We start from the raw sequence: 17398 nt of genomic DNA, 5'->3' as shown, positions 1-17398 counted from the left end.
AAAGTCTGGACACGGTGGAATAAGTCGAGAACTGAACTTGGGAGCGAAAAAACAAAAAACACGTGTTTCGTAATATTAAAAAAACTATCTGATGAAACCAAATTCGATCCTCTAGACCCATCCCCTAGAGGCTGAGGTGGGGTCAACTTTGAAATTTCAAATGAAAACCCCAATTTTTGATTGCATATTTGGATTCTACGGATCAAACTATGTAATGTTTCATCAACACTTTTCCGTCGATGCATAATATGGCGCAGTAATCGGGGAAAATAAATGGCCCCTAAATACTCCCATTTCGTTCATGAACTTGGTAGTATTTCCAACTTCTGTTCTCGTTCAGTGTTACTGGTTCACTTCTCTGTTCCTTCTCGTCACTGGATAGAAGCACACTACACACAGACAGAAGACACAGAGAAAGGCACACCTTCTTCATTGGGGCTTCGGGCAGTATCAGTGTTGCAAACCAGAAAATTCAAAAGCGGCGAGTAGAGGACAAAAAATAAAACAATTAAAAGTAAAAGGAAAATTAAAGAAAAGTATAGCTATTGAAGTATCTGCTTATTGCCCTATGGTGTTTTTTGACTTCTGTGTTTGAGATGAAAATGTATTGATATAACTGTTTTCTAATCGCTAAAATATGATATTCATTAGGGTCAATTGTACCATTCTCTGATAAAGATGAATTATCGGAATGATCCAACCTTGTCGCGGAAGTAGATATCGTCTTACACAAAATAACACATGACCACTGCGACCAGTGTTATCTTATCTGACGATTAAAAGATATCAGAATAGTGTAGAATTGGCCCTATAATGTGCAAATGTTCGAATGGTGTGAAATTATTAAAAATAGCCTGTAACTGTCAAGCTAATTTATGTTTGAAATAACGGGTGAACCAAAAGTTTGGCCATGGTAGAGTAAATGAAGAAATACACTTCTGATTAAAAAAGCGCAAAAAAAAACATATTTAATATGTTTCAAGAAGCTATCCGATGATATCAAACGCAACACTCTACCCACACCTTCTGGAAAGGAGTGGGGGGCATTGATTTTTCAAATGGAAACTCCAATGTTTTATTGAAGATTCGGAGACTATATCCGAAGTAATGTAAGGTATAATCAAAACGTTTTCGTCGATGTGTGATATCGCGCTGTAATAGGCGAAATTAGATGCTCCCCTCTTCGTTGATGAGCTTGATATTAGTTCCGACCAATCTGTACACGGTGCAGTGTTTTGAGAAATACGCGTCGGATCAACAAAGTTATTCAATGGTACCAAGTACGATACCACACCCTACCGCTAGGTGGGGTTAGCTGAAACATTTGAAATGGAAGCTTTTTTTATTGCAGAGTCGGATTCTGCGCACAAACCTGTATAAGATTTAGTCGAAACATCGTTGTCGCTGTGTGACGTGGCGCTATAATGGCAAAACCAGGAGAACTTCCTATATGAACTTTAATTAGCTTCAATGCTGTGGACATGGTGAAATAAGTATACATGTGATCAAAAAACAAAAGAAAATGTGTGACTATTGGGTTTGTTAGGATGTTTATCGTTCCTTTTCCGCAGTGGGACGCGAGAGACGGGACCTACAGTTGAAAGTGGGATCGGAACCTCTATTAGGTTTTGGAACCGAGACGTTCCCCATGAACAATTGTCGACGAAGTTCGTCCGACCGTCGTCGGTTATTGGGTGGAAGCAGCGAAAAGGGTGAGCTAGTGCTGGTTCAAAGGCGGCTGCCTATTTGTCGGCTTGGAAGCGGACACCGTGACGGCCCCTCTGCTATTCAGGAACGGCAGCTAAGAGACAGATGGGTCGTCTTCGGCCTAGCAGTGGCACGACGTCGTCCCCCGAACGACGGCATCATGAAGATTTTCGCCATTGTTTCGCCTGACTTGTGTGAGACTGCTCGCGGTCTCGCATAGTTTTAGATGAGTGAAATTATTATGGAATTCTTTCTTTTCTTCTTCTTCTTATTATTATTATTAATATTATAGTACAGGGTGAGTCAAAAGTCCTTGGACACCTGTATAAGTTTGAAAATCAACGGGAAAAGTAAAAAGTAATGGGAACAGAGGTTTGATGAGGGGCCGCAACTTTTGGAGTGTATGTCATTCATGGCCGCCATCTTAAAATCCGCCATTTTGAATTCGAGTCACTTTTTTAAATTGGAAGGAGGTGTATGACATATCAAACAACACTAGCTTGAGCTCAGGAATTTAGTGGTGTAATTTGTTTATTTTTCTATCTTGTACAGTTTAGAAGTTATTAATGTTCAAAGGTGGGAAATTACCTTGATACTGACCCAGTTCTCTCTTTGTTCCAGGTGATATAAAATGGGTCTGACACGTGAACAGAAGATCGAAATCATCCTTATATCAAGGGAACGCAGCTACCGAACAATAGCAGCTGACTACAACAGACGGCATCCAGACAGAGAACCGATATCGCACAGCACAGTGGTTCACGTGATTACCAAATTTCGAGAGACGGGCTGTGTTCAAGATAGGGCACGTAGTGTGCGACCAAAGACTGCCACCAATGAGGAAACTGCAACGGCGGTTGTTGCATCGTTTGTGAAAAGTCCTAAACGAAGTACCCGTCGTGTGTCCCTAGCATGTGCAATAAGCCAATCCTCCGTTGTCCGGATATTGCCCGCCAAACAGTTTCATCCTTACAAGCTGCACATGCAACATAAACTGAACGAGGATGACCCTGATCGCCGGTTGGAGTTCTGCATGTGGGCTACTGAACAACACGAACTGGATCCTGCGTTTGCCAAGGGCATACTGTTCAGCGACGAGGTGTATTTCACTTTGATCGGGGAGGTTAATCGAGATAATTGTCGATACTGGTGTGACACAAATCCGAACTGGGATGACCCGAGTCGAGAGCATAGTTCAGTGAAGGTGATGGTGTGGTGTGGCATATGGGACACCCGCATCATTGGGCCATTTTTCATTTACAACATCTTAACTGCACCACAGTATCTGATGCTGATGCAGGACCTTGTGTTCCCTGCCACACTGAACGCTGACGGCATTTTCCCATCTTATTTTCAGCACGATGGAGCCCCTCCACACTATGGACTTGGTGTCCGTGAACGGTTGGATGAACAACTGCCAGGGAAGTGGATTGGTCGCCGTGGTCCCGTGGAGTGGCCGTCCAGATCCCCTGACTTATCGCCCCTTGATTTTTATCTATGAGGACATCTTAAGCACATAGTGTATGCTGAGACATTCCGTGATTTGAGACACCTGGAGGAACGCATCCAACAAGCCTGTGTCCAAATTTCAGGAGACATTCTCCTCCGTGTGCAGTCAGAGTGGTTGCGGCGACTACATATGTGCATTGCACGGGATGGGCAACACGTAGAACATGTGTTGTAGCATTCAATATCAAGGTAATTTCCCACCTTTGAACATTAATAACTTCTAACTGTACAAGATAGAAAAAAAAAAACAAATTACACCACTAAATTTCTGAGCTCAAGCTAGTGTTATTTGATGTGTCATACATCCCTTTCCCATTTAAAAAAATGATTTGAATCCAAACTTGCGGATTTCAAGATGGCGGCCATGAATGACATACACTCCAAAAGTTCTTTATCAAACCTGTATTCCCATCACTTTTTACTTTTCCCGTCGATTTTCAAACTTATCCAGGTGTCCAAGGACTTTTGACTCACTCTGTATATTATATTATTATCTGGTAGTAGTAGTAGTAGTAGTATTAGTAGCAGTAATAGGAATCGTAGTAGTACTAATAGCAGTAGTAGTGGTAGTAGTAGTAGTCTGTAGTAGTATTTTTTCTTTTTATTTTTAATCCTTTCATCCTTTAATTTTTAAATGTCTGTAATGTGTCATCAACAAATTGATCACATCGGACCCTAGACAAGATTTGATTCTGTCGTTCCAATATCATTTCAAAACTAAAGGAGTTACCACTAAAGAGCATTGTGTGAACAGAGTGCACATTTCAATACGTACGTATGGTACCATCTTAATTTCGTGGCATGGAGGCCTCTTAAGAACGTTGATCGAACTTTCGTTCGGGATAGACATGACGAAGCTTATAGGCGTAACCTGTAATTTCGGCATTATAGTGGAGCATTTGTACAAGAAGTGATACCTGTGTGTGTGTTATTCGTTTCATTATTGTTTTCTCTTTTCACATGCAATGTACGGATGTGTGAATTATAACACGTTTAGTGACACGTGGCATGGGGTTGCAACATTGGGTTGGCATTGCTCGCTCGTTCATTCACATGTTAAAGCGACGTTCCCCTGAACGATTCGTTTATAAGTGGAAGGTCTTTAACGGTGACGGATCTGTTGGTAACGATTCTCGGTCTAACAGCAAAATGTCTTTCTTTTTCATGCCAAACAGTTAATTTACTTTCGCCGATTATAGCGCCATGTTATGCATCGACGGAAAAGTGTTGATGCAACCTTACATAGTTTGGGCCGTAGAATCCAAATATGCAATCAAAAATTGGGGTTTCTATTTGAAATTTCAAAGTTGACCCCACCCCAGCCCCCAGGGGTGGGTCTAGAGGATCGATTTTGGTTTCATCAGATAGTTTTTTTAATATTACTAAACACGTGTTTTTTGGTTTTTCGCTCCGAAGTTCAGTTCTCGACTTATTCCACCGTGTCCAGACTTTTGATTCACTATATATATATATATATATATATATATATATATATATATATATAAGGTTTCAGTTTTTACATAACACTGAGTAAAAAAGAAACAATGATGGCATGAGTTCACAGAAATAAAGTCAATAACTTTCATAGGATCAGTACGTAGTTTTGTGTAACAGGATGGAAGAATTCAAGTGAAATATTTGAGTTCGCTAACGTCCCTTCGATCCAAAAATTATAGGTGGCAAGTTCACAGAAGGTAAGTGTAGTTTGAAGGAAGAACAATATAAATATAAATATTTATAATCCAGTAAATATTAGTTATCAATGTATTACCTTGTTTTTACGAATTCAAAAGAATATTTGACTGTTCGATTTGGTATCGCTGATATCACATGTACAGTTGCACCACAAACATGAAACCACTGTCGTTCAGAAATGCCGCGGAATTCAAATCGAAATTGGAAAAGAAATATCATAGCTATTTTCCATGCATTTATTTTGAAGTGTCCAGGGAATACAAGTGAAGCCCATGCAACAACATTGGATAAAAATGAGGCCAGTGGAAGTGTCGCCGCAGGGTTTCGTAGCATTTGTCAACTGGAAAACAAGAAGAATCCGTCCACTCTTACGTAACATTGCCAGAAATTAAATTTAGCTCAATCCAGTGTCAGCCACAGCCTTATGATCTCCTTAGGACCTACATTGCTGAACATACTCTACCGCGAACTCGTAGCATAACGTGAAATGTTTAGGCTGAAATTAGACCTGTAACTAGATGGTGAATAGGAGGGTCCTCAATCCCATTGCAATCGCTGTCAACCCTTATGAAACTTTCAGTTTCCTTTTGTATGTATATATAATGTAAAGTGAACTGAACATTGTTCACTATTTCTCTGCACTTTCACTTAACCATACTCTTGCATGGTACCACTTAGATTGAAAATGTCTTACTTGCTTTTCATTTTTTCCCACAGGGAAAAATACGAAGTAGGTCGCTTTTTTGTTTCAGCTTTCACCAGTAATGTGACACCAGTGAAATATGGCTCGCTCTTCATGAGTTCATCCACTAACTTTGTCGATAATGCCATAATAGATCTATATATGTTACTTCATTAACCCACATACACAAAACTGATCAACTATACGGTATTACTATTTCAGAGAAACAATTAGAAACTGATATGGACCTATATTTAAGCGTAAGATTCCCAAATCATACACACAAACTTAACCACTTCACTCACAACAACACATAGTAGCGTACTGATAAAAAAAGAACAGCATTGCTGCAAAGCACAATAAATTTTGCTATAATATGCTTTTACGGAAATAGCTATTTTTCTTTTTTTTTAGATGGAAAGTATTAGGAAAGGCAACTATACCTCACTTGCAACCTCATTCCGTTACGGTCCTTGTCAGATTAGCGGATCGCAATGCAGAAAATATATGCAATTATAACTGCTATCCCAATTATCGCAAACAAAAATTAAAATTTGCGTTGCGATAGCTCAAACAGTACGGAATAAGCCCCATGGTATTACAGCTATTAATAACAACATATTTTTATTCTTTTTTCGTCGGAAGCACATACTGAATGCGAGCTGCTAAATTTTTCATAGTCTTTCTGTTTTATATTTCTTTTACAGGATCGCATCACTCGGTTTTGTTCTCGTGAATATCTGAAATGCTAAACTTGGTCAGCTTCGTCAGGGTTCATCCATTTTCGTTCTATTATGTTGAATTTATCGTGTAGCTTAAATAGCTTTCGTTTACTGAGAGCGATGAATGAGTAATTGTCCATTTGAGGACTATGCAAAAATAGCCTTCAGTTCGATGATTCAGGAAGTCTACTTCAAAAGCTATTATTACTCACTTGATGCTTAAACAGTGTATTAAAGAATAAGCCAATTTAATAAAATTCATTTTAACACTGTGTAGAAACATCGTTTGAGACTTATGTTTGAATATATGGACATTTAGAGACTGATGATGAATAAAGAAAATTTTTCATTTGCACCAACCTAAGAATCGACAATGAAACCACATTAATTACAGTCATATTTTGTAGAGAGTGAGTTTAAAAATCATTGTCAACATTGAGACATGCTCGCGTTAAGTAGGTATTCTGTGTTACAACGTATGAAAGCGCTCTAAACTCTACCTGCATTTGAAATGAAACATCAAAAAAATATTTCTTCAGTTTTTACTTTTTGGTTTATATGTTATTGGTACATTCCCTACAACTTGTAATTTATTCTCACACCCTGTTAACGCCCATGGTTTAATAAGGGTTTCTTTGTTTCGCTTTTCTCTATTAAATTGAAGCTACTCCTCAGACGATGTCTAGTTCCTAAGTACTCTAAATGGGTTAGTACTTACTGTAGTATCACAGCTTCAATTGGCGATAGAATCACGAACAGCACGAATTCTTAATTGCAACCATGAGGAAGTGTTAGCGATACGAGTAGGCCCAGATAACGAACTTCCTGAAAAGTGCAAAATCATGGACGTTTGAAACCTGAAGATGTTTGTGTTACTGATGCATAAATTTTCCAGGTTTCCCATTGGTGTAAGATCACCAGATGGCACGATTTTCAGATATTTGCAATTCTGTTACGACATTGCTCTCCAGTTGTTTCTGCAAAACGAAATTGAATTAATTGAATTCCGGACATCGCTACGTCAGGCACGTAGCCAGGATTTCGAAATAGGGGGGGTCCGTGACGAAATACTGTGGTTATCACACCAGGGGCTCGATCATTCTAAATTATTTTAGTGGCAAGATATATTCGTTCGTTTAGCAAGGATTTCTTAATCGGGGGGAGGGGGTGACATGAAATACTATGGTTACACACCAGGGGATCGAGCAATCTAAACTATTTTACTAACAACATACCCATATTGGTCTTTTAGGACAATAAAATGAGGACATGTTAGTAAGTATTTTAAGAAGAAAAACTATGAAGAAATCTTGAGTAAAAGAAAATAAAAAAAAGTATTGAAAAATATATAGACTTCCGAGGTCATTCGAACTCGGTTCTACTTGTCTTCTTTCTTCCTTTTTTACTTATCTTCGTTTAATGCCATCAAGGATAGCAACGAGATACTCTTTCGGGAGTAAAGACATCCTATAAAATGGATTAGAGGTGCCGTGAAATTCAAAATGGCTCATATTATTGGTAATTCTGGGCATTTCTTAAGTTCTACCTGAGAGTCTATGTTATCTATGCAGATAGATGGTATTCGGGATGCTTCGTTACAATAATACCAATTTTCAACTCCCCCTCCGGTTTCCTCCACACAAAGCTCCTCATAAGAAAGAGTAACCAAACACTTGCTGTAGCTTTATATTTTTGACGCTGATTCATCTTTTTCTCGTTTCTTTTTGTTTCATCCTTCCTTAATATTTTTCATTTCTGGATCCGAAGGGGGGGGGGGGGGGTCCGGACCCCCCGGACCCACCCCTTGGCTACGTGCCTGGCTACGTGCGTTTTCGATTTGCCGGAAGACAAGCCATGGATTATTATCCTATATACTGCTGTGCAAAACTTAAGGATTAATGCAAGTTTAACATGCTTTGTTCATCAGTAATACTTGAACTATACAGTATATAGTGAGTAGTGTTATACAAAAAACAAAAGAAACACGTTATTAGAATAAGAAAAAGTAACTTGCAGAAAAAAGACTGCAATTCATGATGGCCCCTGATATTATGGAAGAAGTGAAATATCTCAATGTGGCAACGATTAGAGAATAATAAGAGGTACTTGTATGATTCTTCATAAAGAATATTTAAAATGAAAGATTGTAAATTTCAAATTCTATCTGAGATTTGACAATGTTCACGTTTCAAGATATAGTATGTTGATAGTATAATGAATTTACGGTCGATATTCTCAATAATTCAAATTATATATATATGCGATATTATTATTATTATTATTATTATTAATAATTACATTTTCATAATTATATCATAATTATATTCTTTCATAATTGAAGGAGCACATTATAAGCTTAAAATATTGCCTCATTTACATATTACTAGTATCTACTTCGTTTTCACCATACATTCGTAATGTTAAAATGTATTAAATCATTAACAAATGTATATTACATTAAGCATGGCTAGAAATAAGTGATAAGTGTGTGAAAATTATCCTATATTGTATTCGACAATTCCTAGAAGAACATTTAGAATATGTTGACGTTATAGTCCTGTATCAATCTTACAAGGAGAGGATTATATATAAAGTAATACTGCTTGAGTACTTTTTATAAATAAGGTAAAGCTTAGTGTACTAATGATATGGATTACAGACTTACATTTTATATTCATACGTGTCATTAATAGATGTCAATTTTATGACATCCGCTTCATTGACACGCAGTGACAGTTGTTATAGAAAGCACGCAAGATTATATAATGATAATATTTATAAATAAATAAATCTAAGTTCCCGCCGTTTTTCAGATTGGAATTATCTGCATGATATTAAATACTTTTGGATCGAAGTTGTACATCATTCGAAAGAGAATATATTGTTCTACCTAAATATATGTTTCGTTGTTACTAAGATACATTTTTTTGTTATTTACAGATTATTAACATAGAATGTCAAGTTGAGAAGAATGAGCATTTTTGACACCTCCTTCTTTTTGCCTTTAATCAAGGTTCTAAGGCCACAAAAGCTACTCGCAACATTTGTGCTGTGTATGGAGTGTGTGCTATAGCTGAAAGAAACGCCCGGGTTTGGTATGCAAAGTTCAAAAAAGGAAATTTTGACCTCAGAGACGCCCCTCGTTGAGTTTGATGAGCTATTGAACCATCTTTTGCATGAAAATCCACGTCAAACAAACAAGGGAACTGGCAGAGACAATGGATTGCTCCCACACGACTGTAGAGAAACATTTTCACTCGATGGGCAAAGTTCAAAAGTGTGGAGCATGGGTGCCTGACACTAAAAACGGCGGGAACTTAGTTGCCAACCTATATATATATATATATATATATATATATATATATATATATATATATATATATATATATATATATATATGTGTGTGTGTGTGTGTGTGTGGATATGAACAACATCCCGTGTCGTATGACATCGTTTTCCTTTATAGAAATACCTGAACATTTAACTTGTTAAGTTTTGTGGCTATGCATGTACAGTGGCTCAAAAAAGTATTCATACACTCAAAAATTTAGATGAACTATATCTGAGAGCAGAAAATTAAAAAGTGTGTTGGAACAAAGTGACGGAATAACGCTAACAGTTGCATGAGTTGAATATCCGCCAAAACTATAAGGAGACGAACATAATGTAAATCACGTAAATATGATACTCAAAGAAAGTATTCCTACTGTGGGACTGTTATCCTATTCTGTGCATTTAACATTTTTACTGTCGAACTCGAGCAATCGTGGTGTAAATGCAGCAAGAGTTCATTGCATGTATGTTAGTCTACTCTTGTTGTGAGTGCTAGTGGTGAACATGGGGCGCAAGACAAGTGAACTTTCATTGACGCAACGTGATAGGATTGTTTCTTTTTATAAAGGAAATAGGAGTTATCGTGAAATTGCAAAGACTATCTCTATTGGTTTTGGTACTGTTAGTTTCATCATAAGAAAGTATAAAGAGACTGGAAGAACAGAAAATAGACGAAGATCAGAAAGCCGAAAAGAGCTTACACGCCGTGACTAACAGAAAGTATTTAATTTAGTACGTACAGAAACCTTTAGACGTGCTGTGTCTTTGGCCGAGGACATCGCGTCAACATCTACTTGCACTGTGAATCCTCAAACCATACGAAATGTGCTGCATAGTGCCCATTTTCATGTTAGGACAGCCAGAAATAAAACCATACATTTCAGAAGTAAACCAACAAAATTTGCCACCAAATACCTACTAAGGCCAACGAAGTTTTTTGGGATACTGTTGTATTTTCCAATGAATCGAATATAATATATTCGGATCAGATGGCAAAAAATGGGTATGGCGAAAGATAAACAGTGAATTGCAATTGCAACATAATATCCCTAGAGTAAAAGACGGAGGAGGAAGTTTGATGGTTTAGGGATGCATGGCATCTTCTGGAGTAGGATACTTACTTTTTATTGAAGCAGTCATGCATGCCAATAAATATATTAGTGTGTTGCGACATAACTTATCAAGCAGTGTGCAGAAGTTGGGCCTTAACGGGATCTTTGTTTTCCAGCAGGACAATGACCCTAAGCACACTGCTTTGAAAACTAGGGACTGGTTACTGCATAACGCTCTACGACAACTTCTGACTCCTCCGCAAAGCCCAGATGTCAATCCTATCGACCACTTGGGGAATTATCTGTGCAAAAATTATAGAAATGCTGTCCTTCGAGCAAGGAGGCACTACAAAACATCTTTTTGGACGAGTGGCCTTAGATTTCCTCACAAATGACCAAAACGCTCGTTCAGCCCATGCCAAAGCGTGTCGAGGCAATAATTAGTGTTAAAGGTATACATACAAAATATTAAAATCTTGATTTTCTCATACAGATTGTTAGAACTTGTCGAGATTCGTAGTCCGTAATGCTGTATGGATACCTTTTGAGTAGAGAGAAAACGTTTATTTACTTTTGTCATCCAAAGATTTCTTGTATATATATATATATATATATATATATATATATATATATATATATATATATATATATATATATATATATATATATATACAAACAGAAAATTATGTATATTCTCAGCTGAGTGTAACATTGGTTTTATTTAATCATTATATATAATCCTACTACAAAAACTTTGCGTGTATGAATACTTTTTTGTCATTGTATAAACATGTTTTTCTAGACAGTTCTGATATAATATATAAAGATGCCATTAATGTTGAATGTATTATCAATTATAAAGAAGCAATTTTTTGAAAAATATAAAGGTAATTGCAAAAAATCTTCGGAAAATATATCAGTTTAAATATATATCTTGAGTGTTATTGGGCCGCGGTGGCTCAGTGGTAGAGCGTTCACTTCTGGTGCTAGGGGTCTCGGGTTCAAACCCTGCTCCCGCCAAGTGAACTTTGTGGTGGACAAAGACCGTGTGCGTGGGTTTTCTCGGGGTTTTCCCGTTTCTTCAGACTTTCTTCATTCCACCATTTCATTCATTACTTATTATCACCGTCTCCTTTAGCCTAACCGGCATAATCGTTTGACGTAAAACTCAGAATTTCATTTTCGTTTCATTTGAGTGTTATTATTAAATATTTAGTAAGTAAACTACAATTTAATTCGTTAATGAAGCTATAATATAACGTACTTAGGGCTAACGTGTAGGTGTCAAAAATATTACTATCTGTTGAAGGAACTATTTTTTTAAGCACCAGATTTTTGGTGTGGCATTTAAAAGACTAAAAGATACACAACAATATCAATTAATTATGACACATTTGATATAAAGATTTAACGTTGTATGATTAATACGTCAACATATTCTGAATTGCTCCTTAATGAAAGCATTTTCTCTATTTATAAATCTTCATTTTCAGAATGTGGTACGTAGATATCTCTTTATGTTTTCAACTCTAAACTCATAACTAAAATGACTTCTCGGTGACATCTGGATTGAATTTTCCAAAGATACCCAACGTTGTCTGACACCAACATTGCCTGCCGATCTTTCTGAACATTATATTTTTGTCGTCATTCGTTTGTTATTCTCGGCGTTATTCCAGTTCCTGAAATGGCGAGACAACTCCACATACCCCAGTGCATTTTGTGAATTTCCTTGCATCCCACCTGCCTTTATAAATATTATTGTTCTGAATTCCGCAAACACAGATTACACGTATTATCTTCAAAGTCACCAAGAAAATTTTCTTATGAGGGTAACTTCCTTAGTTATAGATGTAACGCAGTAGACATTACGTCAGTGGATAATTTACACAAAGAACTTTTCTGTTTCTGGAATACAAAAACAACTTACGAAGAGCAGTCATATCCTCGAGAATAGGACTTCTGAGGTTGTGAGTTTTTAAAAGTAAGAAAATTGAAAATTCCAGAACTTACAAGCCTAGTAGAACACCTTACTAGAATAGCAAACAAGACGTAAAGTAGCATTTTTGTCTTTATTTCTGAGATTTACGAAATAATGAACCAGTTTACCCAGTTCATATTTATTTACTGTTATGGTTTGACTTCAGTGTTCTATCAAGATGCCAACTCAAACAAAACATAATATGATACAAAGTTCTTTGTATGCATTTATCAGAGCTTAAGAACAACATTCTGAAACTTGGTTACAAATTTGAAATTGATAAATATATATATATATATATATATATATATATATATATATATATATATATATATATATATATATATATATATATATATATATATATATATTATTTGTATTGTACCATTACTAAGTTATTATGTTACATTACTGAAAATTATATTTTCATGAAGCTTACAGCGCATTTTATTGAAGTCTCATCAATGTTTTCAATGATATTAAATGAAAGCAATACCACTTCTAGCCGATAACCAATTATATGTAATTAACGTTCAACCACGGTTACAAGAAATTGACATTAATAGGGTCTAATAAAATAATTGCGACAATTAGATCAGATCTACTTATCTCTCTGTATTCATCTTCTAAATTTTTATAATTTGTTACCTATATTAGGCGTTGGATGATAAAGTGCCGTAATTCATTTCTTTAGAAAAAATGAGATTAAGTCATTTCCGTAAACTTGAAACTATAATCTATTGGATGGAAAAGTTGTGTATCTCAGAGGTAAAAGACCAGGCCATAGGCAAAAAGATGGTAACACAAAGAACCAATTTTGTCCGTTTTTTCTATATCGATTCTAATAAGTCCCAATATCTCACAATGTCTCAAAACTGAGTTACGCCCATTTGCCATCCAACGCCTCATATTGTATCAAATTCCAAAATAACAGACTGAATAGAACTCCATAATCTCTACAACGATTCGCAAGATTAAACTATTCATGAAGTTCACGTTTGCAAGCGCAAGAGCGGGCACTCCCAATTCACGCAGATCCTTGATTTTGGCTTTTATGAGCACGTAATTACTCATCTACCACTGGCGTTGAATTTATATTCTAAAGGAAACTAATTTACTCTTAATGTGCTGACAACTTCATCGCAATTTGCAGTTATAAAGATTAAGATGCCGGTAAGATGCCGTGTATTCAAGTTGCTAATTAGTGAAAGCATGTGTGTCTAATCCGAATGTTCTTGCTTTGACAAAGACATAGTAAGTCTACAATGTTAACATATGTTTCCTGCCATGCCATTCAAGAACGATCCATGCTATACAAGTGAACCAGTATTTTAAGCGAGACGTTTTCTTCAACCTTCAACGTTGTGAATCAAGGTTTGGGCATTGTGTCGCAAATGAATATCTTTGCATCTACGGTTATCAACACTCGACCAATGATGACAATCTATTAGCACCATTATTTTTGCCTGGCGTGTTGAAAGTTTAGAGCTGATTTTCAAAATAATCATGTGTACTTGCACAACATAAATGTTCCTTTGCATTTTTAAATTGTTCCAAATCTTGTTATAACGGCCGGATGATCTTTTCGATGATCGAGATTATGAATATAATTTACGTTCTCCCATTTCTTTTGGTAATCGTTGGATTATTAGTGTCGGAAGCTTGAAATTGTTATTTATCGACAATTATGTTGATGATTGTAGAAGATATGTGATACAAGCAGAAATTGAGAGGAAGGTTCGAGACAAATTATGTCCAATAAACACTGGGAAGATTAGAGGTTTTGTTTTCCTGTTTTGTTGATTAACACTTATGAAATCGGAGTATCTTTTTTAAATTACCCATAAAATCGGTCATTTTATATTTTTCATTAAAGAATTACAAAATATTCTACTGCTCAGTAGGTGTGTTTATTACATCAAATTAAAGGTTATTGCCTCCTCTACATCCATAAACAAACACTTAAATCATGCATGTATCCTTAGCCAAGCTATAATGGTTTATGTTTGACAGTATCTTCAATATAGGAAAAAAGTCCGTGCTGTGAGTTCTTAAGCGTGATTAGCCTTGGTATGAAATATTCTGGCACACAAGGCCCACACATCCACGTTGTGTTATTTTGCCTTCACTTGTCTTTCCAAACCTCATGCGAACACATACGCAAAAAAAAGGAAGTAACATGCTACGCGCTCAAATCAAGCAACTTATTGTTCTTGCTTTCTGGCTACAGCGGAGTTCATTTTTGCTCAAAAGTGTAGCAGCATGCAGAGGTATCCACATCGACACTGTAAAATATTTTAGCGTGTCTGGAGCGCAAAAGAAACGCCATATATTCAAATTAGCCTGCTCGTGCTATGCACGTGCATGGCTGGTATGGACAAAATAGCACGCTTGTGCTATACACGAGCATGACCTTCAATGTGTTGACTGCGTCCTTCTCACTTTTCAATTGATGACGAGATAGTGATGCTGCTACCCGAGTATCCGGCGGAATATATTGAGAAATTGAATTCTGTCACTGAGGACACCGTTAGACCAGTAAGAGCGAAATGGATGCCCACAGAATAGATCAGTTTCGCAGTATATTTTATACGATCCGGAATGATTTGTTCCTGATTAACCCCAAGCCTAACAGAAGAGTGTATTGCCCACCAAAGTATTTTTTTTTTTGAAAATATGATTTTTAAATATTGAAATATTTAATTTTCATACTTACTTTTCAAGGTAACAAATAAATTTGTCTCAAGATAGCCTATGCCAAGTTATTCTATATTTAGGGATATATTTTTGAACTTGTGTCATTTCCAGTGCTCTTTGACACAAATATTAGACAAACAACTATTAAAAACAATTAGAAAAGACGAATCCCTTAATTCATGTTTAAGAAGTTAGTACCTTAACTATTGTAGTACTATAAGTATATGACGTATTGTATGTATATGACAAAGCCAACTACTAGTAAAATTATTCAATCTATCTATATTAGTGACTTACTTTTTCTCCTAATATGACGGGTTTCTATTGTTACTTTCTCTAGTTTAATGTCATAGTTTTTGTAGCATGGAGTATTTGGACACGACAAATGCTAAGTGAAAGTTAGGAATAATTACTTTCAAAAAATATTTTACTCGTATATTCCTCAAACGCTATATGCTACAAAATATAGCAGCATATTAGTTAAATCATGTTAGTGTTTTCTTTTTTACAGCTATTTCCATAAAAGTAACTAGGGTTTCACATATATCTTCTAGTATGTAATATGGGGAGTGAAACGAACGTCTCCTGATGTTTAGTTTTGTGTACAAGACATGAACATTTGTTCACCAGTAGGTAGATATTCTGAATGAATAACTAGATAGTAGTTTTGCTGTTTTAGAACCAATATTTCCAACCAATAAATTGAAAACATTGTTATGATGTTGGTGATTATTGTTAACTTGTCTGAACATTATATTGAATGTCGTTGTGCCAAAAGTCAGTTATGTATGGCCAACAGAAAGAACTTCCGTGCAATCACACTATAAAAGGACCTTCTTCTCTGCTGGTCTACTGGATGCTCTCACTAGCCAGTGCATGAGATTTCGAGCTTCGATTCTCGGATGGAGAGCATTAAATGCATTGCTCTGCTTTAGAGTATATGTCAAATGCAGCCTATGAGCTGGACACGGATAATAAATTTCAATCATCAACAACAACTTGAAGCGACACACTAAATCCATTTGCAATTTTCCTAAATATCTTTTACTTGTGGTAAGTAATTCTTGGACGTCAGTTAACTAGGATTAATAATAATAATTCTAGGTATGTGGTAATTTGAGGTGATGTGGTCAATAAAGGGAAAATGTTAAAATTTCTCATAGATATTAAAATACTATTTGACAACGAATATTACAACTATGTAATCTCATACCTTATGTTTACTGTCATAGAGTTTGCTTTTAATAATATTTGAATGGTTATCGAGAAAATTAAAAATACTAACCTTACTGAAATTACCCATATTCAACAAACTGTATGTGCAATATGGGCAGGCATTATGGATAAAATGAGCAGGTGCCTCCCATTAGTACTTAAGTTATCCTTTTGAAACTAAGAGCAAACTATAATAATGGATAACATGGTACTAAATACTGAATAAATTTAAGCCGTACAATAACACTTTAAAATACCTGAAAACATTAAAAAAATACTTGACACCGAAACCAAACGTATTAAATTTAAATGTATATGATATGATAAAAGTAATATATAGCTTTTCCTCATATGTCTATTTCCGACGTAAGCGTCATTTGCTATTGCATTACGTATTTTATATGTAGTAAGTTTCATTTTCACTTTTCATGTTTTATTTTCTGTATTGTTCTGTATGTCGGTAACTCTCTAACGTGCCTAAGTGTACATACTTTTTATTCTGGTCGTAAAAAAACTCAATTTTGAGATCCGACTGTAAAAGAAAAATGTAAATGGTTGAGTGGAAGAAAAGGTTATGCCTTAACTTCGCCATTTTAAATAATAAATAAATAAAGGTCGAGCGCGGAATCCATTGACTACCTTTGTCATATTTGCTGATTTTAAGCATGCTTGTGATAAAAAGTGGCAAAATTCACGTTTAATTAAAGGTCGATCATTGTGATCACGGATTATATATTTGACAGGAAATTGTAAGGTGTATTCTTTTAGTGGTATTAAGAGAGATTTGTGAGTTGGTTCTAGCCAA

At 35.9% G+C, this 17398-nt stretch overlaps 1 protein-coding gene across 1 annotated transcript in view; it reads left to right on the top strand.

The window, feature by feature from the left end:
• LOC145667496 (inactive pancreatic lipase-related protein 1-like) overlaps positions 1–17398 on the top strand; it is a 189379-nt gene that overhangs the window by 2722 nt on the left and 169259 nt on the right. The window lies entirely within an intron of this gene.

The sequence above is a fragment of the Thermobia domestica genome, chromosome 13 (assembly GCF_964235325.1).
Source record: "Thermobia domestica chromosome 13, izTheDome1.hap1.1, whole genome shotgun sequence".
In the NCBI taxonomy this organism is placed as follows: domain Eukaryota; kingdom Metazoa; phylum Arthropoda; class Insecta; order Zygentoma; family Lepismatidae; genus Thermobia; species Thermobia domestica.
This window is presented reverse-complemented; position numbering and strand designations above follow the sequence as displayed.